This window comes from Callorhinus ursinus, unplaced genomic scaffold (assembly GCF_003265705.2).
Source record: "Callorhinus ursinus isolate GAN/ISIS: 27379988/994484 unplaced genomic scaffold, GSC_fseal_2.0 scaffold17, whole genome shotgun sequence".
Taxonomy (NCBI): Eukaryota; Metazoa; Chordata; class Mammalia; order Carnivora; family Otariidae; genus Callorhinus; species Callorhinus ursinus.
Genome location: NW_027397079.1, coordinates 40,044,251 through 40,069,387, shown reverse-complemented (window position 1 = coordinate 40,069,387; position 25,137 = coordinate 40,044,251). Strand labels below are relative to the sequence as shown.

Here is a 25,137-nt window from a genome sequence, read left to right as displayed (position 1 = left end):
TAAATGGATAAGCAAAATATGGTAGGTACGTACAAATGTGGTAGGTACATACAATGAAATATGATTCAGCCTTAAAAAGGAGGAAATTCTGACTATGCTACAACATGGATGCACCTTGAAGACTTTCTGGTAAGTGAAATAAGCCAGTCACAAAACAGACAAACACTCTATGATTCCATTTATATGACATATTTGAGTAGTCAAAATCATACAGGCAGAGAGCAGAATGGTGATTTCCAGGAACTGGCAGGAGGGGAGGGTGGAGAGTCATTGTCTACTGGATACAGAGTTCTGGTTTTATAAGAAGAGTGAGCTCTAGAGATGGATGGTCATGATGGCAGCATTATATTATGAATGTAATTAATACACTGAACTGTACACCTAAAATGGTCAACATGGCAAATTTTATGTTATGTGTATCTTACCGCAATAAAATAAATTTGGGGTGGGGGGTGGAAAGCAAGCAGATTGTGGAAAGGAATCAAAAGTTGGAAAAGTGACCCTCAAAGAGTTCATTTCCCTCCCCAACCTCACCTTTCCCTCACTTTCTCCCCACAACCCTCCTTCTTCATCTGTCTCTCTCTCTTTTCTCTTGAGGCCTTGCCCAGGGGATGGGCTCCAATCACAGAGGTCCACGATCGCACAAATCTCAGATAGAAACCCCATCTGTCTGGCTCCTGTGAGCCAAGAAGTACGAGTGGAACCACAGAGAGGAGACAGCTAGGGAAAGGGACCCCCTAGTTCTGTGTGTGAGCCCACTCAAGTCTCAGGGTCCCCTTGAGTTGCACAAGGGCAGGACAGACCCAAAACAGAAAGCAGACGCTATGGAAAACTAAACCGCATGGGAACCATTATTCAGAGAGGGTGAGATAGAACTAGAGGCCTAAACTTAATCATGCTGATTGCCTGCTTACAGAAATAAACACACTTCTCCAGGATTACAAAAGGACCCCGAGTTTACACAACATAACATTCACAGTGTTCAGGACAATGCAAAATGACCCAATGCACAAAGAACCAAGGAAATGTGACCAATTCCCAAAGGAAAAGACAATCAACAGATGCTGACCCCAGTATGACCCAGATGTTAGAATTACCAAGTAAAGACTTTAAAATAGCCATTAGAGCTTTGCTCCAGGAGGCAAACTATCTCAAAATCCAGTGGAAAGCTGGGTGTTCCCAGCAGAGGAACAGAAACTGTAAAAAAGAACCAAATGGGATAGAATTGAAAACTAGAAGTGGGTTCAAGAGTGAATTTTTTAAGATGTAAGATATTTCTTTGTGCTGATGGGGCTGATCCAGGAGGGAGGGGAAATTAAGGATGCAGGGAGTGAAGATCAACTCTAGAGCAATATCCTTGAGTAAGTGCGAAGGGACAGAGTCCAGTGCAAGAAGAGCAGGCCTTGGGTAGGTATACAGATGAGAGCATGGATAGGAAGGAAATCAGAGTCTATATGTACAGATGTGGCGGGTGTGTGTAGTTTCAGCACCAAAAGGATATACCGTCTTCTAAGTGTTTTTACTTTATCAGTGAAATGAGAAGCAAGGCCACACCCCGATATTAAGGAAGGGTAGAAAATGCTGGAGGCTTGAGGAGAAAAGAAAAGGTGTGGAAAAGTCATTTTGAAGAGTGAGTATCTGGGCTGGGGGAAAAGTGCACAAATTCAGCAAGGCTATAGGATTCCTTTGTAGACAATGTTAAAAGTCACCGACAACTGGAATTTTCAAATTGTCTGAAAAACCTTATATCCTACTAAATGCTACTTAGCCACATTGTAAACACTCCGAAGTCGTTTCCTCAGGAACCAATCCCCAGTGTGAGACCCCACGTAAGCCTTAACACCCAGCACCGGGGGCAAAGAGTTGGACAGGAAGTATAAAGAGGTCTCTGTACATTTGCTTTGTGACAAATAACACCACATCAGATCGGATGATGGGAATTAGCGTGGAATACTAAAACCAAGCAAGCAAAGGTCAGGAGAGGGTGAGGGAAACTCCAGACTGGGAATTCTTCAGATAACCAATGACAGACCATAGAAACTATTCCAGGAAAAGCCACAAAAAAGGATGGCTCAACTTTAGAAAGACTTGTCTCATTTTGTCCTCATAGCTGAGCAGTTACTGATGATGTTTGACATAATTGCAAATCAAGCACCTAACTGAGAAGGTAAATAGGCTTAAGGGATATCCCTATGTCCCCAGCTTATTAAGAAAAGAAGGTCCAAGACAAATAGGGCACAGAGAAAAGTCAAGAGAAAAGCCATAACTGAAAAAACTTAGAGGCAGCCAAGAGGAATCAAAAGTAGTTCCTGGAACATAACAAATCAAAAATCTTAAAACACATAAGAAGAAAGAAAGCAATTCTGTGGCTCTTGACCCATGAAGGAGGGCTCTTCGGAATATGAAATAGGTTTTTCGGAATAGGCAATCTCTTCAAACTGAGGAGGAGGTGCCAGAAAGCACCGAGAAACCTGTTCAGGAGTGGATAGATGAGCCTCCCAGGAGTGACAGGAAATCCCTGGTGACGGTGACAACGATGACAAGAAGGACAGAAACCACACCATCAATGAGGTAGGCGCAGTGCCAGGGGCTTTTTGTGTTTCTTGTCGTGTCATCCTGATGCATCACGATCCTGATTTCATAGGTGAGGAAACAGCCTCACAGATGTTGTGCAATTGACACCAGAGAAAACAATTTCAAAGTTCTGTGAAACAGGAGCTCTTATTCCCTGTACTGGAACGCTTAAAGGTAAGTTAATTCAAGTTGGCAACAGAGCCATGAACCGGACGTCAGAGTTATCACGGAAAGGCTTTAAAGTAGCTATTACGGCTATGTTATAAAAATGTTCAAGCTATGTTTAAAAAAATTCCAACAATTTAACTCCACATGTAGATCAGTCTCATTTTAAAGTATGGACAGAGAGAGACACTTTAAGAATGTTGATCAAATGACCCCTGTAGCAGCCTTTAAGCGCTAAAAAGCTGTGATTCTCCCTGCTTCTCTTCAAATATCCTCTCATTGGAATGTGGTCACGTGCATGAAATCTAACAAGTAGCCCTCTGTCTTTTCCAAAGACTCCTGTGTGGACAGGTGGAGTCCGGCAGCATCCACCATGGTTCCAGGCTGCCGTGCTCCCCGGAACACCTCGTGAACTATCTGCCCCCAAAGAGATGCAGGTGCTCATATCCTTTGCTAGTCAAAATGGCCCTTGTATGTCCTGATAGTAATAAAAGGGGGCAGCAAGTTGGGACCAGAGGCCTGGTTCCAGACAAGGCTTTGGGTTTGGCTTTACACACAGCACTTCACATTCTCTGATCACAGTTTTCTCACCTGTAAAACTAGGCCTTCAGAGCCACAGGGGGCCCCACACATCAGGTTACATTTGCTTCAATTCATTTACTGATGTACACAGAGCACTTTTCAGATCCAAAATTCTAAAAATAACAGCCACTATGACAAACAGGTTTTGTTCTGAAAGTTCACTTGTAAATCAGTTATTTGAAACTGGGAACGTACTTCTCCATAGAAATAACGTTATTAGTGACTGTTAGGTTTCCATGTCGACCCACAAAAGCCTATTAAATTGTAAAGTACCTGAATATAGTACTACTATAATAACACTTCCGCTTGCTGGGATGCAAGGGCATCTTGCTCCCCGTCAAGCCCCCAGGGCCCCGGCCAAGCCACTGCCTCCAAGCATGGGGAAGAAGAAAACTCTCAGGCAAAAATGGAACAGAAAATGAGAATGGAAAGGAAGTGGAGAGACAGGTGTTGGGTGAGTGTGGGAGGCTGAGGCAAGGGCATGAGGACCAGAGGAGCAGATCTGTAAGAACAGTGAGGGGCGACAGAAGTGGGAGTGAAGCCGTCTGCCCTCCACCCCTCCCCAGCCCCACTTCTGGCTCCTTCCATCACAGCAGACCCCTGTTACCACCAACACTGAAGCCCACACTGTGAGGAGGACCTGGGGACTAGGGGCCAGGGCAGGAGAGAGGTCTGAGAGAGGGGTAGGACATGTCCACTGGGTCTGTATCAGATGCGTGGTGAATCTCAACACATGCTGCCCATAATCCAGAAATAATAAAAGAGCATTTCTACAATCACAGTTTGGCCCATCCCAGGGCCCTTGTGCTTGGGGCACCTGATCTCACCCCTTAGACCACCTCACCTACCCTGGGGTTCTAAGCTCCCACCTGCTGATCCATCCACTCTTCCCACATCCACCCCCTGCCCTGTGAACTTCAGGTTGGGTGCGAGGCTGGGCCCATATCCTGGGCACCATGCTTACAGGACCCTACTCACACTTCTTCCAGCCATGCCACCTCCATGGGGCAAGGAGCTCGCAGAGCCCCTAGGATGCCATCACAGGTCCTGGGACCTGCTCCTGTACCTGCCTGGGTCCATTCTCTCAAGGGAGCACCACTCCACAGCTTGCACAAGGGAGGCTGTTTGCAGGAGGTACAGACAGACTTGGGGGTGCCTGAGGCCAGGGGTGTCTATATGTGCCACAGGGAGATTTTGAACAAGAAACTTGAGGAGTATGAGAATTCTACAATCTGGCTGTCCAGGTTGTTATGAAGGTCTACTTATCAAGAGAGTGGGTTAGAACCTGATTTATAGATAGGCTAACATGTAACTTTGAAATATCTATTTAGACACACGGTACCTGAGCCTCCATTTATACTCCTGTCCCAGGCCCGACAAATGTCCCTCCTATCCCTACATCCAGCCACCAGGCAATGTGCCATGAAGGTCTAATCAGAATGTCTACTAATGAGTTGGCAAGCTAACTTATTTCCCTTCCTAGGGGCTCTTCTTAATTAGAAATAAAATGATTCCCAGCACTCCCCAAATAGGTTTCCTAAATTTTACTCCCACTGGGGGTACTTGCCTCTGTCACACACCCACAAACACAAGATCACAAAGATGACCCCTGTCATCACCACACCCCTGGGACTTGTGGTCTTTCCCCTTCCGGTTCTCCCAAAGTAGAACACTCAACTAACTCACACTAGGGTATAAGCCCAGAAATGATGTTGCTTCAGTATGAAACAACGTTCAAGTAAAATCGGTCTAAACCACAGGTAAGTTGTAGATACAGTCTCGGGTTCCTCACCTCCTGAGCCACGCCACAACACAGCCTGAGCAAGCCTGCTAACTGTGGAATGAGTCTGTCTGCCCACGCCTGAGGTCTGGTTCTAAGCAGTCTTTCCCGTAAGCACAGATAAAGGATAACACAGTCCCGTTCTAAATTCAGAAGCAGGGTGCTACAGCCAAGGGCCCCCACAAATCCAACAGCAGATCACCACCAGCAAATGCCCAAACATTTAGGAAATCCCTATTAGCTGTGTTTATCTACGGGTAGTTGAGTTTGGTGTCCTTTATACAGTGAAGAGCAGGTAAAACACATTCACCCTGAACACAGCATGCCTTTGAACAAGCTGATTTGCCAACATCAGCAGCACAGACATGTAAGAGATATGCAGCTGTGAACTATCGCAGGGCCATGGTCAAGTTAAATGTCCAATCAGGATAAGTGATTTGATCTGTGCTGTGTGATTTACACGTTGTCAGACTCTCGATGATTTATAATAAATTCTATAATAAATTCTAAATAAGTTCTGTGTGTCCTAACCTTGACCCTAATTTGCTCAGTCACAGTTATTAAAATCAATAATCCTGCCTGATCAGGTCACCATGCCCTGGATACCGCCCACACCCCAGGGCCAGTCGTTACAGCATTTGATTCATCAGACGCCACTCCAAATACAGTTTTCAAAAAATGGAAACAAGATCAAAAGTCCTGACAATTCAAAAATTATTAGAATTACTAAGTTTGGTAAGGGGTCATATTCCTTTCTTGAAAAGCCTTTCTACATACCAACAACAGTCAGTTAGAAAAGTTATAGAAGAGGGACATAAGATCCCTTTCATAACAAAAATTAACTACCTACACTGAACATTCAAAATTTGCCAAAAAGACAAAAGGGGGGGCACCAATAACATAAAGGGAAAATAGAATAAATAGATATATACCACCTTTCTGGAAAACATAATTTAATAGTATGTAGATTTCAAGTCTTTAGAAATTAACCTAAAATTTATACTAACCCAATCAAATCCCAACAATTTTTTTTTTCTGAAGCCTGGCAAATGGTTTTAACCATCACCTAGAAAAATAACTAGATGAGTAAAGAAATTGTTTTAAAACAAAAGCTATTGAGGGGACAGGGCAACACTCCACCCTCTCAAATATGAAAATATAGTCTAAATTCTAATGATTAAGTGAGTAATGGCCCAGCAATAAAGAGGCCTATCAATGCAACAGAATAGAAAATCCAGACACAGATCCAAGAATGAATAACTTAACAGATCATAAAGGTGGCATTTCAAATCAAGGGGAAAGGTGAATTAGTTAACAAGTAATACTGAAGTCACTGGTTAAAATTTGGGAAAAAAAATTACTAGATCCCTACTCCAAAACATTCACCAAATTAAACTGTAGATCTAACAAAGACAAAACATGAAACCATAAAATTATGAGAATGCCAGCAAATATTTATATTCTCCTAGAGTAGGACAGGAATTCTGTCTCACTCTTGTTGGGCTGACTCCAGGCCCACACCGGCTCTTAGCTCGGAAAGGTGACTCCTCCCCTCCCTACACCCCTGGATCCAGAGTCTTCCCTTGTACACGGTCTCCAGCTCGGCCTGGGAAGCCAAGGAAGCGAAAGCAACAGGGCCCTGGAGGGTGGAGTGTTCTGGGCGGCAGGAAACACCGGGTTCCGATGAGGAAGGCTTTCATGTACACTTTTCTGATCAACTGTCTCAAGAGAGCTCCAGAGGAAGAAAGGAGCTCTCTATCCTCTTCCCCTTCTAAGTAAATACTCACTTTTGTATCGAATCCGGTATTAAAATTGTATATTCTTTTTCTTAAAGAGAAACCCAAGTGGCATAAGTGTGGGGCCCCACAAAACCCGAATCTGTCCTTGCATCCACGCTCCCTACGGCAGCATAGCTCTGACACATTCCACACACTCGGCCTCGCTGCGGCGCCAACACATTTGGAGGAGGCCCTTGGTACGTATTTGCTAAATAACTGTGTGTATAACATGTGCGTTTAGGGGTACAGTGAAGAGCACGTCCTTTGAAATGAGGCAGACCCCTTAGAGCTTCAGTTCCCTTTTCTGTAAAATGGTGTCGGGAAGACCTACTGAGATCAGGTATACAAATATGCTAAGAACGGAATACCTAACACATGGGGATAAAAGTTTAAGAGAAAGAAGGTCTGGAAAAACATATGTTAAGATGGTTATTTGTGGGTGGCAAGGAAGTGAGGGGTTTTTCCTTACGTCTTCTTTTTGTCTGTATTTTCAATTTTTTCTTTACCTCTTTTTGTGTTTTCTAACCTATCAGGACTAAGCACATAGGACTTGAGGGGGAAAAAAAGAAAAAAAAGCTATTTGGGGATGATCCTAATTTGTATTAACTAGTTCTTAAATTTGTGTTATTCAAAGTAACCTACCCCATCCTGGGAGCTGACCTGTCATGCTGTCACATGAGCGAGCTGCTGATGCATTCAAACCGGAGGGCAGGATCCTCCCAGGGATCCTGCTCCTCGGCCATCCCCATCGCAGGGCCTGCTGTGGTCTTGGAGAAGTGAGACAGCGGGTGTTCAGTCTAGCAGCCCTTGATCTTTCCCGTTCTGGGACTGAGCATGAGCCACATGTCAAGAAGAGCTCCAAAGAGGACTGCTCGTGGCACCCCACGCCCACTGGGAACTGTTCTTGCTCAAATGCTCATCTGCAGCTCTTAGTTGCTGAGATCTTTGAATCTGGTCGGCATGGTATTTCAGGGGAGGCTGTTTCATCACCAGGCTAACTGGTGTATCAGAACGGCTAGGAACAGGAGACTCGGGAGTCAGGAGGACTGGATTAAAGTTCTATTTCTGCTAGTTAACAGCCATACGACCAGCCTTGGGCAAATCACTTAACTTCACTGAGGCCATCTGATCACCCATACAACTTGGACAGCAGTATCTACCTACACTCAGACATCAAAATAATCAGGCACCTACATGCTTCAGTGAACTGCAAAGTGTCCCACAAAGGTAGACAGCACAGTGATGACTACCTTTACCATCCACAACAAAGGCAAGCAGACCAGTTCCTTTCCTCTGGAAAACCAGCCTTGGCAAATAGAGGACAGGAAACATCGGTGATCCATTTCACACTCCACCCAGGGAAGGAGGGGACCAAAACTAGAGGGACAAAAAGAAGGTGTGAAACAAATGACAACATGGGGGCTACTCAGGGGGTTACCATGTCAGCCAAGCCTCTGGATCAGAGGGATGAAACGAACATCTTCCAGCTTAGGAAGGAGTTAGAAAACTAGCAAAAGCTTAGTCTCACTTTACCCACAGGACACGCACTCAGGAGGGTGGAGGCAGCCCACAGGAGTGCTGAGCCTCTGCCACACACAGCTCTAACCATCTTTCCTCTTCCCACTCCTCGCTCAAGAGTCAAAGCTCCAGGGAGAGCATCCAGCTGGCTGGTCAAGGAGGGGTGCCTGGGCCCAGCCAGGGCCGACACCTGCCCCCCACCTAGACTACACACAGAAGGGGAGTCCCCAAAACGAGAAATGAGAGCAAAAACCAAAACAAATGTGTTCTCTGGAATTTCCTAAATGTGGAAATATGGGCCACATAAGACTCAGGCTCCTCCCACAGATGAGTTTCTCACCAGCTCTCCCTCACCCCTCGTTGGGACAGAAGAAGGCAGCTGGCCAGGGCAAGAGCCCTGGGAAAGGCAGCAACCCTAGAGAGCGATGGCATCGACCAGCACCCTCCCCCGGGGACATAACAGGGAATGGGAGTCAGCGTGGTTGCAGGACTGGAGACAGGGCCTGTAGCCTGTCACGTCTCCGTCTTCTCTGACTCCAAGTCCAGCTTGGTCGCGTATGTCTACCTCTCACACGTGGCACAGAAGTTTCCACTAGGGACAAAATCAAATAGAGCACAGACGCACACACCTGAAGGAATGCAAACACCAAAGACAGGTCATTCAAATGCCGTCTCAGTTATTTAAATTTTTATTGCGGCTTATTATTGCGGTTCGGATATATTCATGGTCTCGGGGCCTCTGTTTCTATTAAGAACTACAAAAATGTGTACAGTGTGATATCTGTGACTTTTGCTCTACCAGAATGAAGTAGACATCAGTGAGACTTCAAAACCACCAATGAGTTTTTCTCCAGTTGGCATCCCAAACGACAAATTGCTCAGTAAACCATTCACGCATCCATTAAAATCCACATGCTGCTTCTTCTGAGCAGAAAAACTCAGGAAATAAACACACTCGTGTCTCATCCCCTGTCCTCACTAGAAATTTTAGCTTAGAAAAGAGTGTAGTTGCCCTAAAAGAGACGCCGTCCTAAGGAAATGGTACATATGCGCCCGTCACCAACAATAATCAAATGTACAGGGCTGTACGGATGCGCCAATTATTAAAAATGAAGTCAAAGCTGAAATTCTTTTCATAGAGCTGTTAATTAGCATGAATTATAAATTGAATTGTACTATTCTCTCCATGTTGTATGCCTTGGATCATTAGCACACTAATATAAATAATTCCTGCAATGTCTTCAACCATTTCTCATGTGTCAGAGAAAACAGAGTCTCTAAAGACATGCGGGTCCAGAGGCGAAATGCCACTCCCATTATTTACAGTAGTCAGTGGTTTGTACTCCTTAGAAAGAAAGAAAAAGACTACAGACAGAATACTGTTATTACTGTGTCTGTTACAACTGTAGATCATAAAGCAAAAAATCACTGCAATTTTTCAATTGCTGACACTTCCAGGCCAATTTCTTACATAAGTCAAAAAAATGGAAAAGTGACTGAAGCAGATACTATACAACCCTTGGGAAAAAAAAAATCAGGTTTCTAATAAAATATAAACACCCATACTGACCTACCAGACTACATATAATCAGTTTCTTACATTTGTATAGTGCTCTGCAGTTAATTTTTACAGTTTAGGAAGTACTTTTACAAACGTGATCAATCTCAAGACCTTAATCATGACATCCCTCTGAAGTAGATGTTCATACCCCATATTATAGATGACCAGGTGATGCTCTGAGAGAAAATGACTCTGTGACTAGGTCCGTATTTAGTTCCTGGGGTCCTCAGTGGGGGATTCTTGAAGCCTAGGTCTTCCTATGGGCTCTTTTTCTTCAATGGGTGATTCAGGAAAATAGGTCGAGTTTATTAGTGAGGTCTTTGAGGTGGGGCTGAGGAGAAGACACGGTCATTTAGTGGCAGTCACTGGGATGGCCACAGCACTCAGGAATGTGGGAGACTGGCTTTTATTTCAAATCTCCATGGTCTGTCATGAAACAAAATGGCAGGCAAAAGGCCACACCCTGAAGGGGAAGGAAAGAGGTCACCACATATAGTGAACAGTCCCATAAACAATGTTTTTCTACAAGTGAAATTCCTTTGTTCTATGTTTATCAAGTGTCTCTTATATATGGCAGTGTGCCACGATCTCTGCACTTAAGAAAATCTGGAAGAGAAATTAAGTCACATAGGTGAATGGGCACAATACCACCTTATACTTTGTTTTGGCTCCTTCCCTTTACCTTACAAATTCTCCCAACCTTGAGAAAAGAAAAATAGAAAAGAAAGAAAAGAAAAGCTCGCTTGGCCCCCTATCACCTTCATGTTATTGCCCCTTTCTCTTCTTCTTTTGGTCTCAGCTGAACATTTTTGAAAGCACCATCCACACCTGCTGACTCCACTCCACCACCACCCCACACACACACACAACTGTTCCAGTGGCGCCGCACTCTGATTTCCATCCCCACCACTCCAACAAAACCTGGGTCCACCACATTGCAGGCCTGAGAGCACTGTTCAGCTCATACCTAGGGCCCGGATAGATTCCAATCAGGCCACGTAATTATGGGTAGCAGTGCATCCTCACCCTATCAATAAGTAATCAAGATCATTCATTGACAAGTCACAGTTAAACGCAGATCTGAGGCTCCTAACAGAGTGTGACAGTTTTGAAACACACTGTCAAACCTCTGGCACTCTACCCATCCAACAAGCAGAGCCTAGAGGCCCCTGCCCTTCAACGTGGCCTGACCAGCAGCACATAGCAGAAGTAAGGCCATGAGCCTCCCACGGCTGTCATAAAGACGACATCATGGGTTTCTACCTGGTTCTCTTGGGATGATGGTTTTTAGAACCCAGCTACTGCGGTTCTACCATGGTTACATGAAGAGGAACCAAGGCTCCAGGCCCTCTGCCCCAGCTCAGCTCCTGGTCAACAGGCAGCACCAACTTGCCAGCCAGGTCAGTGGCCACCTTGGAAGAGGACCTTTGGCCCCTCCCCACTCCACCCCACATTCCCCAACTGCCCCCTGCCCTTGAATGGCCCCAGCTAATGTGCATGATGTGCATGCTTTCCATGCCAAGCTCAGCCCAAAGTGCCTATCTCTGGACATAATAAATGACTGTTGCTGTTTTGAGTCACTATGTTTTGGGGAAGGTTTGCTATGCAGCAATAAATAACTGATACACAGGACCACAGAAGACTCTGGCTTCTACTTAAAAATTTACAAGAAAGACGGTGAGAATTTCCTATGTATTAAACCCATTAGACAAAATACAATGCTACATTTGAGAGACAACCAGAAAACTGCAGGTACAAATTTACTAGAATCTGAATAAAACTATGTTTCAAAAAAAAGGTCACAAGCAGTTATTGTCTAATAGATGGCTTTATGTTGATGGGCAATTAATACAGGAATACTTTTGGAATCGATTTCTAAAGTAACAAAATATAATTTTACATCCTTTCTTTCCAGGAGGCAGCATTAACTTCATTTATAGCCAACTGAAGCTGTTTTTAAATCTTTATTACCCAGATTAGTTATCTATATTGTTATAAATTCACCAATTCCTCTAATCTAGTCCAGGTCCCAGGGCATAGATTTCTCTACTATGGTCCTTAACTCACTATTTCTGCAAAGGAAACATGATGGAAGCAACTGCAAGGACGATATATAGAACTATTAAATAGTAAACAGCTCGCATTTCTCCTAACTCAGAATCTGGCTACAGCTTACCAAAATGAAAAATATAGAAACCATATATAAAACAGCTGTTTCCTTATAAGTAAAGCCCACTTGCAATAAACTGCATGAGATACTCCAATTTGTTTGATCATAATAAAACTGTTTAAAAATACATGGCTGGAATTCACATTTGCAGTTTGCAGATGGAACAATAAAGACACTCTGAATTAATAATTAATATATTATTCAAATCTAGTAGGAAAGGAGGTGGTGTGTTTTGCTCCCTATCTCACCCTTTTCGTCCTTCAAGCCCCGGGCCTTCCTGTGGCCTGCTTTGCTCAATGGTGACTCGAGAAGTTAAGGAGAGTTTGCTGGTGAAGCATCTGAGCTAACTGCCCCGTGCAAGTCCCTGGGGATGACCGCAGGATTCATCAGTACGGGAGACTGAGTTTATTAAAAAGATCCTCGGTTTATTGTGAAACAAAATAGGGCAACAGGCCACACCCTGAGGTAAGGGAAAGAGGTCTTAGCCTCGTGGCTAATCCCCCACACTGCAGATGGTGAGTGCAGGTTCTCTCCCAGCAGAGAGGGCAGCTGGTCATGCGGGGGATCCCTCCCTGAAGGCCACCGAGTAGGGCTTCCAGGTCTCGCTGCCTCAGACAACCCAGCCTGCCTCAGCTAGCATTTTGTACCAAAAGGTAAAATCTACTAACCAACCCAAACTGGGCCCAATTTTTTTAAAAAATGTAACCCACCAATTCACTGTCACCACAGAATAACATTTAAGAGAGAAATCCACTAGGGCTGTTAAGACCAAATAACAAATTTTACAGGTGATCAGTGGCCTGGACCACTGGGTAGCAGCCATCCAGGCTTGCTGCCCCAAAGCCTGAAAGCAAACCTCCTCTCTTTGTTCCACCAGCCTCAGGGAAAGCCCTAATGATGGGCCAGGCCAGCACTAAGAGGCCTAGGAGGGCCACCAAGAGCTGACCCAAATGATGACCTCCCTCTCCTGCCTCCCAGCCATGTAGCCTTGAACTAATGACGTGACTTCTTTAGCACCGGTTCCTTAGCTGTAGGATGGAGAATACAAGATCTGCCATAACTTTGTGAAGAGCCAAGGCAGAATGCAGTGGTTCTCAAAGTGTGTCCCAGGATGAGCAGCTTCAGCACCATCTGGAAACTAGTGAGAAATGCGAATCCTTGGGGACCAGAGTGGACCCGCCGTATCAGAAACGGATGGGAAGCTGTAAGGAGGGGAAACTACTCTGCATCTTAACAAGCCCTGTTGGTGATTCTGACTCACACTGAAGTTTGAGCACCATCATGCAACTGTTCGTAAAGTACTTTGCACAGTGCCTGGTGTATGTTCATTGTTCAATAAGGGATAATTCACCATGGTGACAAGTAGCTGAACTCATCCCTTCTCTGCAGTGCAGGTAACATGATGTCCTACCTACAGTGAGCTCCATGTCTGGGATGAAGACACTGGAGACGGTGATGATAATGATAAGAATGATTAAATGGAAGGGGGACAGAGACCAGAAGATGCCCAAAGTCATGGCTGAGAATTTGTAAGACTACCTCAGTAAAGTGGTGCCTCTGAGACCACCTGGAACAGGCCTGAAAGGACCTTTGCATACAGAACTTTTCTTTCTTTTAGTACTCGTGGCCATGACTCCTCACCACTCATCCTGAGCGCTCCAGCCACTTAAAGAGACGTTTTGGGATCCCTGGTCAAAGGCCAGCTGCTGAGCCTTCACATGGCCACAGGAATCCAACAAAGAAAGCCCACATCCTGAAAAGGCACCACCTCCCCCAAATCTGGCTGAGCTTGCAATGGGCCAGAGAGGGAGCACGGTCACCTCACACAAGAAAGACTCTTGGGCTCGAGCGTGGGAAAATCAGATGAGTCTGACACTCCAGGCCCTCGGGAGCCTTCACAGAAGGCTTGTTCTGCTGCGCTATTAGCATCTATTAGGCTTATGGCCCCTTGTCAGCTCAAAACTTGCCAGCAGTGAGTCTCCCTCCAACCCCGCCCCACGCTCTTGTCTACAAGCTGGTCATGTGCCTGTTTGTAATTTGATCCATTCCCCGCCCTTCCCCTGCAAACTATCTTTTCCACGCTCACTTGCCAACTGGCTCGAGCGAGGTTTAAATAGATGATTGGAGGATGGGAGAGAGGAAGAAGCCAGAGTGTTTCTTCCCTTTCCTCTCTCTGCTTTGGACGGTATCTCCCGCAGTGGCTTTGTCTTCTCCACAGCTCCTGCTCCCACCAGACAGGCCTCCCTCCATGGTCCCAGCTGCTTCTGGGAGCCTGCATGGAGACCCAGCTCTTGGCCTCTGATAAAAACAATCCCCTTCTCTTTGTTCCACGAGCCTCAGAGATGATAGTGATTTCCTGCTATTGCTAATCTCTGGGTGACCTCATCATCCCCTACTTGGCTGCCAGATCTTCCAAAGACTTTTATAACTAAGTCCTGGTGTTAAAAGCCTTCTGTTTGAATGGGTCATGACGAATGCAGCCCGTTCTCACAGTTTCAGTCTGGATCATGCCTTACCTGATGTCCGCTCAACTGACTCAGGTCCCTACCCGAGACTTTCTTTGGGGCTACATTTTCCCGCGGGGAGCCCCTGTTCACTCACATCTAGGTCTTTAGTTCTTACCTGTGTGTAATCAACCATGTTTGATACCAGCCCACATAACGGCCCTGATGGTGGCCCCAGCCCTGATCACCTAGACTTCACCCCCATCTGACCCCAGCTCTCATGGGGGCCAGCCAATCTCTACTCGCATTTGCTACCTGTCCCACCTTGCACTCAGTAACAATGTGAACACACACACTGAGGTTCTCAATAAATGTTTACTTAAAATATTTCTAGGAGCAACTGTATACCATCAAGGGAGTAGGTTAATCAGGTGAAAGTAAACCTGTGACCTGAAATAACTAACTGGCCCCAAACTCGCCTGATACTGTCACAACTCTCCACTTCCTTTTGGCTAGAAAGATACAACAGATGTACAAACTAGAGTCAGAACACAGTGTTCCAGAAAGTGATTATGATACTTCTGGCAACTACCCACATACGGGCAGTAACTACAGTACTAGCGCCTATACTCACTTGATACTTCTTGTTTTGTAGAGAGATCTGCCCCCATTTCAGGTCTTACATTCCAAATGAAGTTACTGAATTATCCTTAATGGCAAATCTGAGAAAGCACAACTCTCATAATTAATGTTTCAGAAAGTTAAAAAGTTAAAAAAAAAAAAAAAAACAGAGATAACCGGCTATAACAAAGATCATGGTGGTGTTGACCTGGGATTGGAGCCAGGACTGGCAAATACAATGGCTTTCCCAGGGGGACAGGCACTGGATCTGTACATATATTCGCTTAGTGTCCATGATGTCTTCTAGAAAGGGAAAGGGTAGGGGTTTCCTTAAATGTTAAGTAAACGGCTAGAAGTGATGACCACCCTAATGAGTGCTTCTGAGCCCTTGTACGGTCCCTCAGCTCCTTCCCACTCTGCCCTTAAGCAAATGCAGGCAGCTGTCTTAAGAAAAAAACCATTAATAAAGCAGCAGACACAGGCACAGGCACAGAATTATAGGTTATTTTCTAAAATGATCCACTGCACAAACGCAAAAAGTCCCCAAGAGTTTGTGCAGCAAAGATGGCACCCAGGTGCACGGCGTCTGCCAAACACCCCAGGCCCCTCCCATCTGACAAGCCTGGGAGACCGAGGCTGAGGAGCCCGCTAGCTGACGCAGAAATCCCATCTCGCTTTGAACTTAGTTGCCAAGGGTCTAGTATTTCGACATCACCTACAACCATGAACTTGACTTGGTGTCAATTCCCGAGAAAATCTGTCTCTAGTAACATCGATGTGAAATTCAGTACATTTTCAAAGTCCCTTGTTATTATTTTCCTGAAACCAGGGACTCAATTTTAAATGTCTACAGAATCGGAAATAATTTAAATCCTAATGACTTAATTTTAAAAATAAGAACTTGGACTTTTGTTATTTCTTCCCACTCAAGTTTCTGGATGATTTCATCCCTGAAAAATTACAAAAGGGAAAAAATTCAGCTAGGAAATTTTAGCAAGTGGGTCTTGTCTGGGCTCTTGCCTTTGCTCTGCCACTACCTAGTCATATGACCATGAGTGTATTTGTTAGTCTCTCTCCTGGCCTCACTTTCTTCCTTGTAAACAATGTGGTTGGACCCATACAGTCCTAAAATGTTCCTGTTTAAAATAACTGTACAATTGGCTCCGAATAATAACCTAAGAAATGCAGATTTTAATTCAAGGTAAATTTGAAGTATAAGGAAATAAGAACACAGGCTCTTAGAGTTCTATAATTATTCTGGAGGCTACACTGCAGCTGGGGGCAGAGATTGTGAATAGAAGAGAAACAACAACGTGAAGACAAAAGAATTTGTGTGATCTAGAAAAGCTTCCAAAAGTTACAAAGGTTTCACATGATGTAATGCACATGTCTTGTTTTGTTGTTGTTATTGTTTTTAATTTGGAGTCAAAAGCTTTCTCCTTCAGCACAGAAGATTTTGTAATATTTCTAAATGATCTAGCCCAACAGCGTCTGAGGAAGAAAAAAAATCAAACATTACACTGTGTGAGCTTTCATCCTGTCACAAAGCCATTAGAGCTAATGAAAAACGATGGCATTGTTAAGTTTTATTTATAGTTTCTTCTTAATAAAATGAAAAATGAACAGAAAAACACTCTGAATATAAATTTTTAAAGACTTTAAAATTCTAATACCAGTAGCAAAAATATATATGTAGACATAAGCCTATATATAAATAGTCTTTTTTTAAAAAACGTGTGGAAAAGATTCCTTTTGGCTCCTGCTGAGTTTTGCCTTTGTCCAAGGCCTCATAAACAATTAGATGTCCTGCAGTCCAGGTCACTGTCATCAGGAATGTGGGGCCCTAACAATGTAAAAAAAGGTCTGTCTCCAATTTCAACTGTATACAATCTGCCCTAGACACCACTGACTAACCTCCAGGGTCACCCAGTAAAGCAAGACACTGTGTGTCATATTTTTTAAATCACCTACCCTCAAACCAACCAACCATGTGTTACCCTAAATCAGGTCTAGGAATAGAAAAGAGAAAAAGAACATTTGTTTAGCCCTTACTCCCAAGGCTTCGCAGGCTTTACCCCATCTAATCAGACGCGTGTGCCCAGAACATTCTACATTTTTTAATCCCCACATCATACCGTAACAATAACAGTAACACTGTTATGTAAATAGCCCACTTTGAGCAGGGGGCACACTTTTCTAGTAAAGGAGTAAATATTTTAGGGTTTGTGAGCCAAGGGGCACAAATGAGGATGTCCTGTAAGTACTTACATAGTAAGAGAACGCACACATTTCCTCAAATTTGTTATTGACAAAATTCAAAAGACAGTAACAACAATTGGAGTATAACCCAGATCTAATGAGGAAGGACAGAATTCTTTTGGGAGGGATAACATTTTATTTAATTGAGGTTTAGAATTAGCGTTCCCTATCATCAGATCTATTGCAAATATGCATCTGCAAAAACCATTCTTAGCTTGTGCACAGTGCAAAAACAGGCAGCAGGCAATCATTCATTCAACTAATATTCATTATATTCCTTCAGTTACTCTTCAGAAGAATTTTGATGAGTATGTACCGTGGTGCGATGGGGTTACATAAATGGGCGAGTCGGGGTCCCCTGCACCAGGAACCTGAGCATGACTTAAAGGCAGGTCTGCCCCCAAGGGGCCATGATAGAGATGTATTTGAGGCAGGTGAGGGCAGGGCAGCACAAGGAGGAAATGGCCACCTCTGCCTAAGATAGACGGGGCTACTCCAGGGGTGAGGAGCCCAAAGTCCAGAATGAGACTGCCTGCCTTCAGATCCCAGCTTTCCATTTGCTAGCTGTGTGACCCTGCATGAGACACTTAACCTCTCTGTGCCTCCATTTCCCAACTGTAAAATGAGAATGATCATAATGGTGCTTGCCCTTCAGGTACCACAAGAGGGTTGTTGGGAGGACTCCACAAATTCATGTAGCGTTTAGAGCAATGACTAGCACACAGCAAGCACATGCCAGTGTTAGCTGCTCTCATCATGACAGAGAGGACTATGATGGAGCTGAGTCTCAAATGATGAGTGGGAATTTTCTAGCAAAACAAGGTAGAGAGAAAGGCAGAAGACAGTGCATGCAAATGAATACAAACATGAAAAGCAACCCTGAGTGGTTTGGTGTAGCTCAAAAGTGGAGGGGCTTGAGAGGCAAGAAATGAAGATGGTGCGAACAGACCACAGAAGGCTTATGTGTGCCATTCATAGGAATTGGTCCTTGATCCCACAGCAAGGGGATGCGCGAGTTTTAAGCAGCTCAGAGCATCAGCATTGTAGGATCTAGCAGTAGAGTGGAGGATGGCCAGGAGGAGGCAAGGATGGAGACAAAGCAACTAAATATGCAGTGAAGGCAATAGCAGCAAAGAGAGATGACCATAGCCCGCACAAGAAAACTGGTGGCAAAGGCGTGGAGGAGGGGAGGACTTGGGAGCCACGTGGAAGCAGTTTCAGTCTTAGTGGCCCTTAGCTCTGGGTGCCAAGGGAAAGGAGTGAGGAGGAGTATGGAATGACACCCAGATCTCTGGCCTTGGTATACAGTGAACGGTGGGACTGAGCCCCAGTGTGGACTTCAGGTAGAGGAATGGTAATGGCAGGGAAGGGATCCAGACAGAACTGTGAACCAGATCAGTACGGGGGTAGGGGGTGTTGGCCATATCCTTGCAAGGCAAGTAGGCATGAAGTACCAGGGCAGGGCAGAAGGGGGACAGAAGGAAGAGCAAGAGTGATGGTCAGGAAAGTCTGGAGACTGAGCCAAGTGCAACAGGGGTGGGGGTGGGGCATCAGAGAGCGAGCAGCACCAGCACTCTTGGGAATGGGGCACCAACAAGCACCATGCTGTGGGCCCAGCTGCTTCGAGGACCTCGCTGGGACTGAGTGGAATGGGAGGTAAGGAGCTCATTTTGGGATATGCTGCCTTCAAGGAGCTCAAGAGGGAGATGTATCCAGGAGTCTGGAGTTCAGAAAAGAAGGTCTAGAAATAGAGATTCGAGGGTCATCAGAAAATATGTGGAGGGGGATGCCCTACCCTGGAGAGAGGAAAGAGATTTAGAAGGATACTGAGAGAGACCTATCTAAACAGAAAGGAAAATCAAAGGGAAGTGGGGTCCCAGGAACCAACGAGGCAGGTCAAGAATGAAGTAGTCCTGCACCGATGGTCAAACTCAGCAAAAGAGTCTGGGAAGATGGAGGCCCAGCGCATCTCCAGACTTCACAATTAGAAATTCACAGTGAGAGGGGTCAGAGCAGTTCGTAGGAAAGCTTGAACTTCAGGTGGCGAATAGTGAGTCAGAAGTTATAAGGTGGCAGCAAAATGTAGGCTATTAGAATCCCACTTCTGGGTGTATCCAAAGGAAATGAGAACACCATCTCAAAGATGTATCTGCACTCCCATGTTCACTGCAGCATTACTTACAGTAGCCAAGACACAGAAACAAGCCGAGCAGCCACTGAAAGATGAATGGATAAGGGAAACCTGGTGTATAATTGCAACGCAATATCACTCAGCCATTAACAAAGAAGGAAATTCTGCCATTGTGACAATATGGATGGACTTTGAGGATACTATGTTAAGTAAGACAAACCAGATAAAGACAAATCCCTTATGTTCTCACTTGTATGTGGAATCTAAAAGAGCTGAACTCACAGAAACAGTAGAATGGTGGTTGCTAGGGGCTAGAGGGTGTGTGAAACAGGGAGACACTGCTCAAAGGGTACAAACTCCCAACTACATCATGAATAAATTCTGGGGATCTAATGTGCACAATGGTGAGTATAATTAACAATACTGTCTTATAGACTTAGACCTTAAATGTTATAACCACATGCATAAAAAAGGTAATTATCTGAGGAGATGGAGGTGTTAGCTAACGTTATTGTAGTAATCATTTTGCAATAGATATGTGTATCAAGTCAGCACATTGTACACCTTACACTTACATGTGTTATATGTCAATAAAATCTCAAAAAAGCTGGCAGGGAAAACCTCTAGGTTGTTGGGAGGGGCCAGGGGGAGGTAGCTGTGAAAGAGAAGTCCCATGAGGTGTCCACAGTCATGCCATCTTTTTTTTTTTTTTTCAGATAAAGAAAAAATAAGACCCAGATATTTGTCCAAGGTCCCTCAGCTAAGAAGTGGGAAAATGGGAATTCAGTTCCCTGCCTGCTGGCTCCAAGACCAATGCTCTCTCTACCCTAACACTTTGGAAACATCATGTTTTTGATTAGGATGTAGGAGAAAACCTACAGCCAGGGATAATGGGAATACTAACAATAATATACTCTGTTAATGCCTTTAAGTTTTCCACAGCAATAAAAATGGGCACATAGCATAGGGCATAATCTCAACAACATTCATACAACCCTTCCGTATGGACATCTACATTGGACAGAAAATGAAATTGAGGCTCACAGGCTCAGTAACTTGCCCAAGGAGAAACAAGGATTGAGTGAGGGAGCAGTGATTCCAGAAGAGGTCAATCTGGAGGCACTGTTGGGACTCCCTTAAAACTTAGGTGAGGGGGTGCCTGGGTGGTTCAGTAGGTTAAGCGTCTTCTTTCAGCTCGGGTCATGATCTTAGGGTCCTGGGATTGAGTCCCACATTGAGCTGATTGTTCAGCGGGGAGCCTGCTTCTCCCTCTCCCACTCCCCTCTGCTTGTGCTCTCTCTCTCTCTCCCTCTGTCAAATAAATAAATAAAATCTTTAAAAAATAATAAAATAAAAAATAAAATAAAACTTAGGTACGTACCTTACACCTGTCAGGATGGCTCCTATCCAGAAAAAAAAAACAGTAAATAAACAAAAAACAAAACAAAACAAAACCTCAGGAAATAATACACGTTGGGGAGGATATGGAGAAACTGGAACCCTTGTGCGTTGCTGGTGGGAAAGTAAAATGGTGCAACTGCTGCGGAAAACAGTATGGCTGTTCCTCAAAAAAAAATTTTTTTTTTGTAATTGTCATATGCTCCAGCAATTCCACTTCTGGATATATACCCTAAAGAATTGAAAGCAAGGTCTCAAAGAAATATCTGTATATTCTACATTCAGAGTAGCATTATTTGTAATAGCTAAAAGATGGAAGCAACCCAACTGTCTATCAACAATGAGGAGATAAACAAAATGTGGTACATACATTGGGATGGAATATTACCAGCCTTTAAAGGAAATTCTTTTAATCCTTTAAAAAAAGTTATCATGCTATAATGTAGATGAAGCTTGAAGACATTATGCTAAGTGAAAGGAACACCTACTGTATGATTCTACTTATATAAGGTATCTAAAGAGGTCAAATTCATAGAAAGAAAATAGAATGATGGTTGCCAGGGGTTGCCAGAGAAGGGGAATGAGAAGCTCTTGTTTAACGAGTACGGAGTTTCAATTTTGCAAGACGAAGAAGGGTTCTGGAAATGGATTGCAACTGTATACTTAAAACTGGTGAAGATGGAAAATTTGATGTTATGTGTATTTTGCCACAATTAAAACAAAAACTTGGGTAGGTATTATTTCTTATTTCAAAATAAGAAATAAGGCACAGAAAAGTTAAGTCTTTTTTTTATTATTATATAAATCATTTACTGCAAATCTGGACCTAGATCCTAAACCTCTTACTTGTGAGATCTTATTAGATAGTGCTCATGGTTTGGCTTTCAACTTTGACTCTGACCTGAGGTTAAGCAAATCATTATAACTTGTTGCCATGGTCCTTCCTTATGTACATACCTTGCCTGGAAATTTTTTTTTCCTACAGAATCAGGCTAATTACCTTCCTTCTCTGCACCTCTTGACTGATATCTGTAGTGTTTTTATACTACTGTCAGTCTGCCTACAGATAACAATATGATAGACAGGATATGGATGTATGACAGAGGCTTCGTCACCACCTCACATAATAGGTGCTTGGGGAGCACCTATTATGTGACCCACAGAATGTATCTCAGGGGTAAACTAAGAATCCGCCCTCACCTATACTGACAACTAACTGAGCTTAAAACATGGTATGTTCCCATATCTTTCTGTAATCATCTTTTCTTTCTTGAATAAAATTGCTAATGGCAAAAACTGAACACATGCTAAAAACTTAAAATGACTAGACTACCAGAAGCTGTTGATGTGGGAGAAGGCAATCCAATTGCTAGAAATAGACAAAATTCTTTGAAACCTTTGAGGTGGCTTTCTTACAGTGAGCTCCCACTGTGGCAGAGACTGCTAGCCACCCATACAATATCCATCCTTCTCTTTTTTTCTTTGTAAGAGAACATCTGTATTTTTGAGGGAAGCAAAGTATCTGGGGAAAATTACCTTTTCCACATCCCTGGAAGATAGAGATGGCCAATAAGATATTGATGGAAGTCCTTAGGCTGGATTTCTAGGAAGGAATTTAAAAGAGAGCTTATTCAACTGGCAGGTACCCTTTTGACCTTCTACCCTTTATCCTTTTTCCTTCAGTCTGACAGACATGATGGCTGGAGCTGCAGCAGCCATCTTGAGCCCATGAAGGAAGGAAAACAAGAGAATCTCAATTACTTGACATCCTTAAGACACCAAGGCAAGGTCAGCAACTCTACCTCCAGTCGTCTTGTTAAGGAAATAAGCCCTTCAGAGTTTAAAATCATGCAGTGGTGGTGGAGGGGTCTGCGCTCTCAGCCAAATGCAATTCCTAAGGAGGTATATTTAGGATCCTGAAAAGATCCTCTACCTCTGTGAAGTAAGACAATTTGTTAGAAATAAATGATGCTAAGGACAATGGTAATGATGGCATTAACCCTTATGAAGCACATTGTAGGTGGCAGGCATGAAGGCACAGAGAGGTTAGGTAATTTACCCAAGGTCTCATGGCTAATAAATGGTGAGGCTGGGCTTTAAATCCAGGCAGCCTGGCTCCAGGGTACATACGTTTAACTACAAGACAACAATATCAAACACAACAAACTAACAGACATTGCACAAACCAGTCTCCACCGACACGCTAATCTTAAAGAAGCTTTGTCAATTCATTAACGAAAATTCTTACTGTATGTCATCCCTAAATTGCTCCTCTATTTGAGAAATTATTTCCTGTAGGAACTGAGATTTTTGTAGCTCTGGCAAAACATCTGACTGGTTTCATAGCTGCTTTATATAGGTCATCATAAATACTGCTTAGACCGTTACCATAGTGTCCTGATAGAAATCCCTCCTTGCCACCACCCACTACTACAAGATTAGTCTCCCAAAAGTGGAGCTCTGATCACATCACACCCTTCACCAAAGTCTTCAGTGGATCTCTGTTACCTGAATAAAGTCCAAACTCTAACCCGTATCTGCTCTCCGCTCCTTTCCCACCTGCCCACCTCTCCCCTTCACACTCCAAACCCTCCAGCCAAACTGAGCCCCTGGTTGTGCCCTGTATTCCCCTGGGATTTCCCATCCTGCACCTTGGCATATACCATCTAGTCCAGCTGGATGCACATCCTCTCTCATGCCTCCCCCAGCCCCATGTGTCCCCCACCAGACTGAATCCTCAAGACCCAAGTCAAAACCTTGTGTGCCACATTGATGGCTCCTTCTGGACAAGGACTGAGCTGTCATAGTTCTGGTCAAGAAGGAAAAGCACTGGGTTTTAGGGTCTCCCGTAAAGAGAGTAAATGTAGCCCAGCCCTGCAACAGCCCCCACTTAGACCAGAGCCAAGGACTAGGATCCCTCTCCTGCAACACTCACCCTCCTCAGCCCCCTTCCTGGTGTGTTCTCACTTCCCTCCATATTTTAGCCAATCAAAATCAACACCATGAACATTCTTCAAGCTAAAAATAGTTCCCAAAGGGAAACTTATAACCCTAAGGATCTGCAGAAAGGGGCAGGAGAAGGCCACGGAAGAGCTCTGACTAGCGCCAAGGAGTATGGCCAACATGATGCTACCGCCCTTCTGATCTACTGACCAAAATCATCCCAGTCAGGAACACCCAGAAGTCGCTTGCTCAAGGTTGTTACATCATAAGAAGGGGCTTACCTCTCCTAAACCTCAGGTGATGAGGATTGATTGCTACTGGTTGCATAGCATCTTTGCATAGGAGAACAAAATTCAGCCAAAAATAAGGAATCCTCATGGCTTGCAAGGCTCACTGGTTGACACAATATTACCGGATTCATTTACCCAAAAACATATTCTAAACCAAGCCATGCACAATATCCAAACCTAAAGCTACTCAGTATAGCTAATTTTAGATCTCAAGGAAAGCTACAACTCACAGTGTGCTCTAGGCAACTGCTCACTCCCAGGACGATACCGATACCGGTGATACTGGCTTTTCTTCCCCCACCTCACAGGCAGTTGTGAGAGGCCTCGGGGGCAGTGTGTGGCTATTTGACTCTTCCCCAGCAGCCGTCCATTCCCACGGGCACCACCCATGTCCGACTCGCTCTTCCCGCCTCCTGTACAACCAACACACCACACTGCCAGGGGAGACTTTTTTTTTAAGTTTTGAAGAAAGGAAAGGATAAGAATCCCCCAAATCAGCCACATTTAGTGGTTAACTGGCAAATCATTTGGCCATTCTCACAGTCTTGTCCCCCTCTGCTCCTCTGCCCCTGCCTGCCCCCGCCCCTGGAAAAACAAGGCAATAAATGAATGTGCTGCCAAAGAAGAGACAGGAAAAGCAACAGGGCATTTGAGTCACACATCCTTCTGGACCCCTGTTACATTGGGGGTTAGATGAATTTTTCCAAAGCACCACCAATACTCTCTTTTTAATTTAAAAATAGATTTCTCATCTCTCCCCGATCACACACGGCCCTTGCAAAGGCAGCCACGGCACGGAAGACAGTTGTTTATACCCTTTTCTTTCTCTGTCAGTGAACCCACCAATCCCTCCCCAATTTAACATTTAATTCCTTTAAATTAGGGAAAATTCTGTTTACAGCTCTAAAAGAATTTCACAAAAG

General features: G+C 44.2%; 1 protein-coding gene and 1 long non-coding RNA gene across 9 annotated transcripts in view; one reads left to right on the top strand and one right to left on the bottom strand.

Annotated features, from left to right (window-relative positions):
• The window catches only part of CSGALNACT1 (chondroitin sulfate N-acetylgalactosaminyltransferase 1), a 333,772-nt gene that overhangs the window by 261,505 nt on the left and 47,130 nt on the right, over positions 1 to 25,137 (bottom strand). Inside the window, exons 1-2 of one of the 8 annotated variants that reach the window (XM_025885938.2) lie at positions 24,445 to 24,592; positions 22,518 to 22,584 (exon numbers count right to left, since the gene is read on the bottom strand). The exons of 5 other annotated variants lie outside the window; for them this stretch is intronic. The gene's annotated coding sequence lies outside the window, so the exon portion shown is untranslated. Of the gene's footprint in view, positions 1 to 22,517; positions 22,585 to 24,444; positions 24,593 to 25,137 lie in introns of those variants that run through there. 2 more of the 8 variants (XM_025885939.2, XM_025885940.2) reach the window with 2 other exon arrangements.
• LOC141374369 (uncharacterized) lies at positions 2,389 to 7,077 on the top strand. Its single transcript, XR_012381193.1, has 3 exons — positions 2,389 to 2,571; positions 2,645 to 2,748; positions 6,936 to 7,077. It is a non-coding gene; the product is annotated as an uncharacterized lncRNA (long non-coding RNA).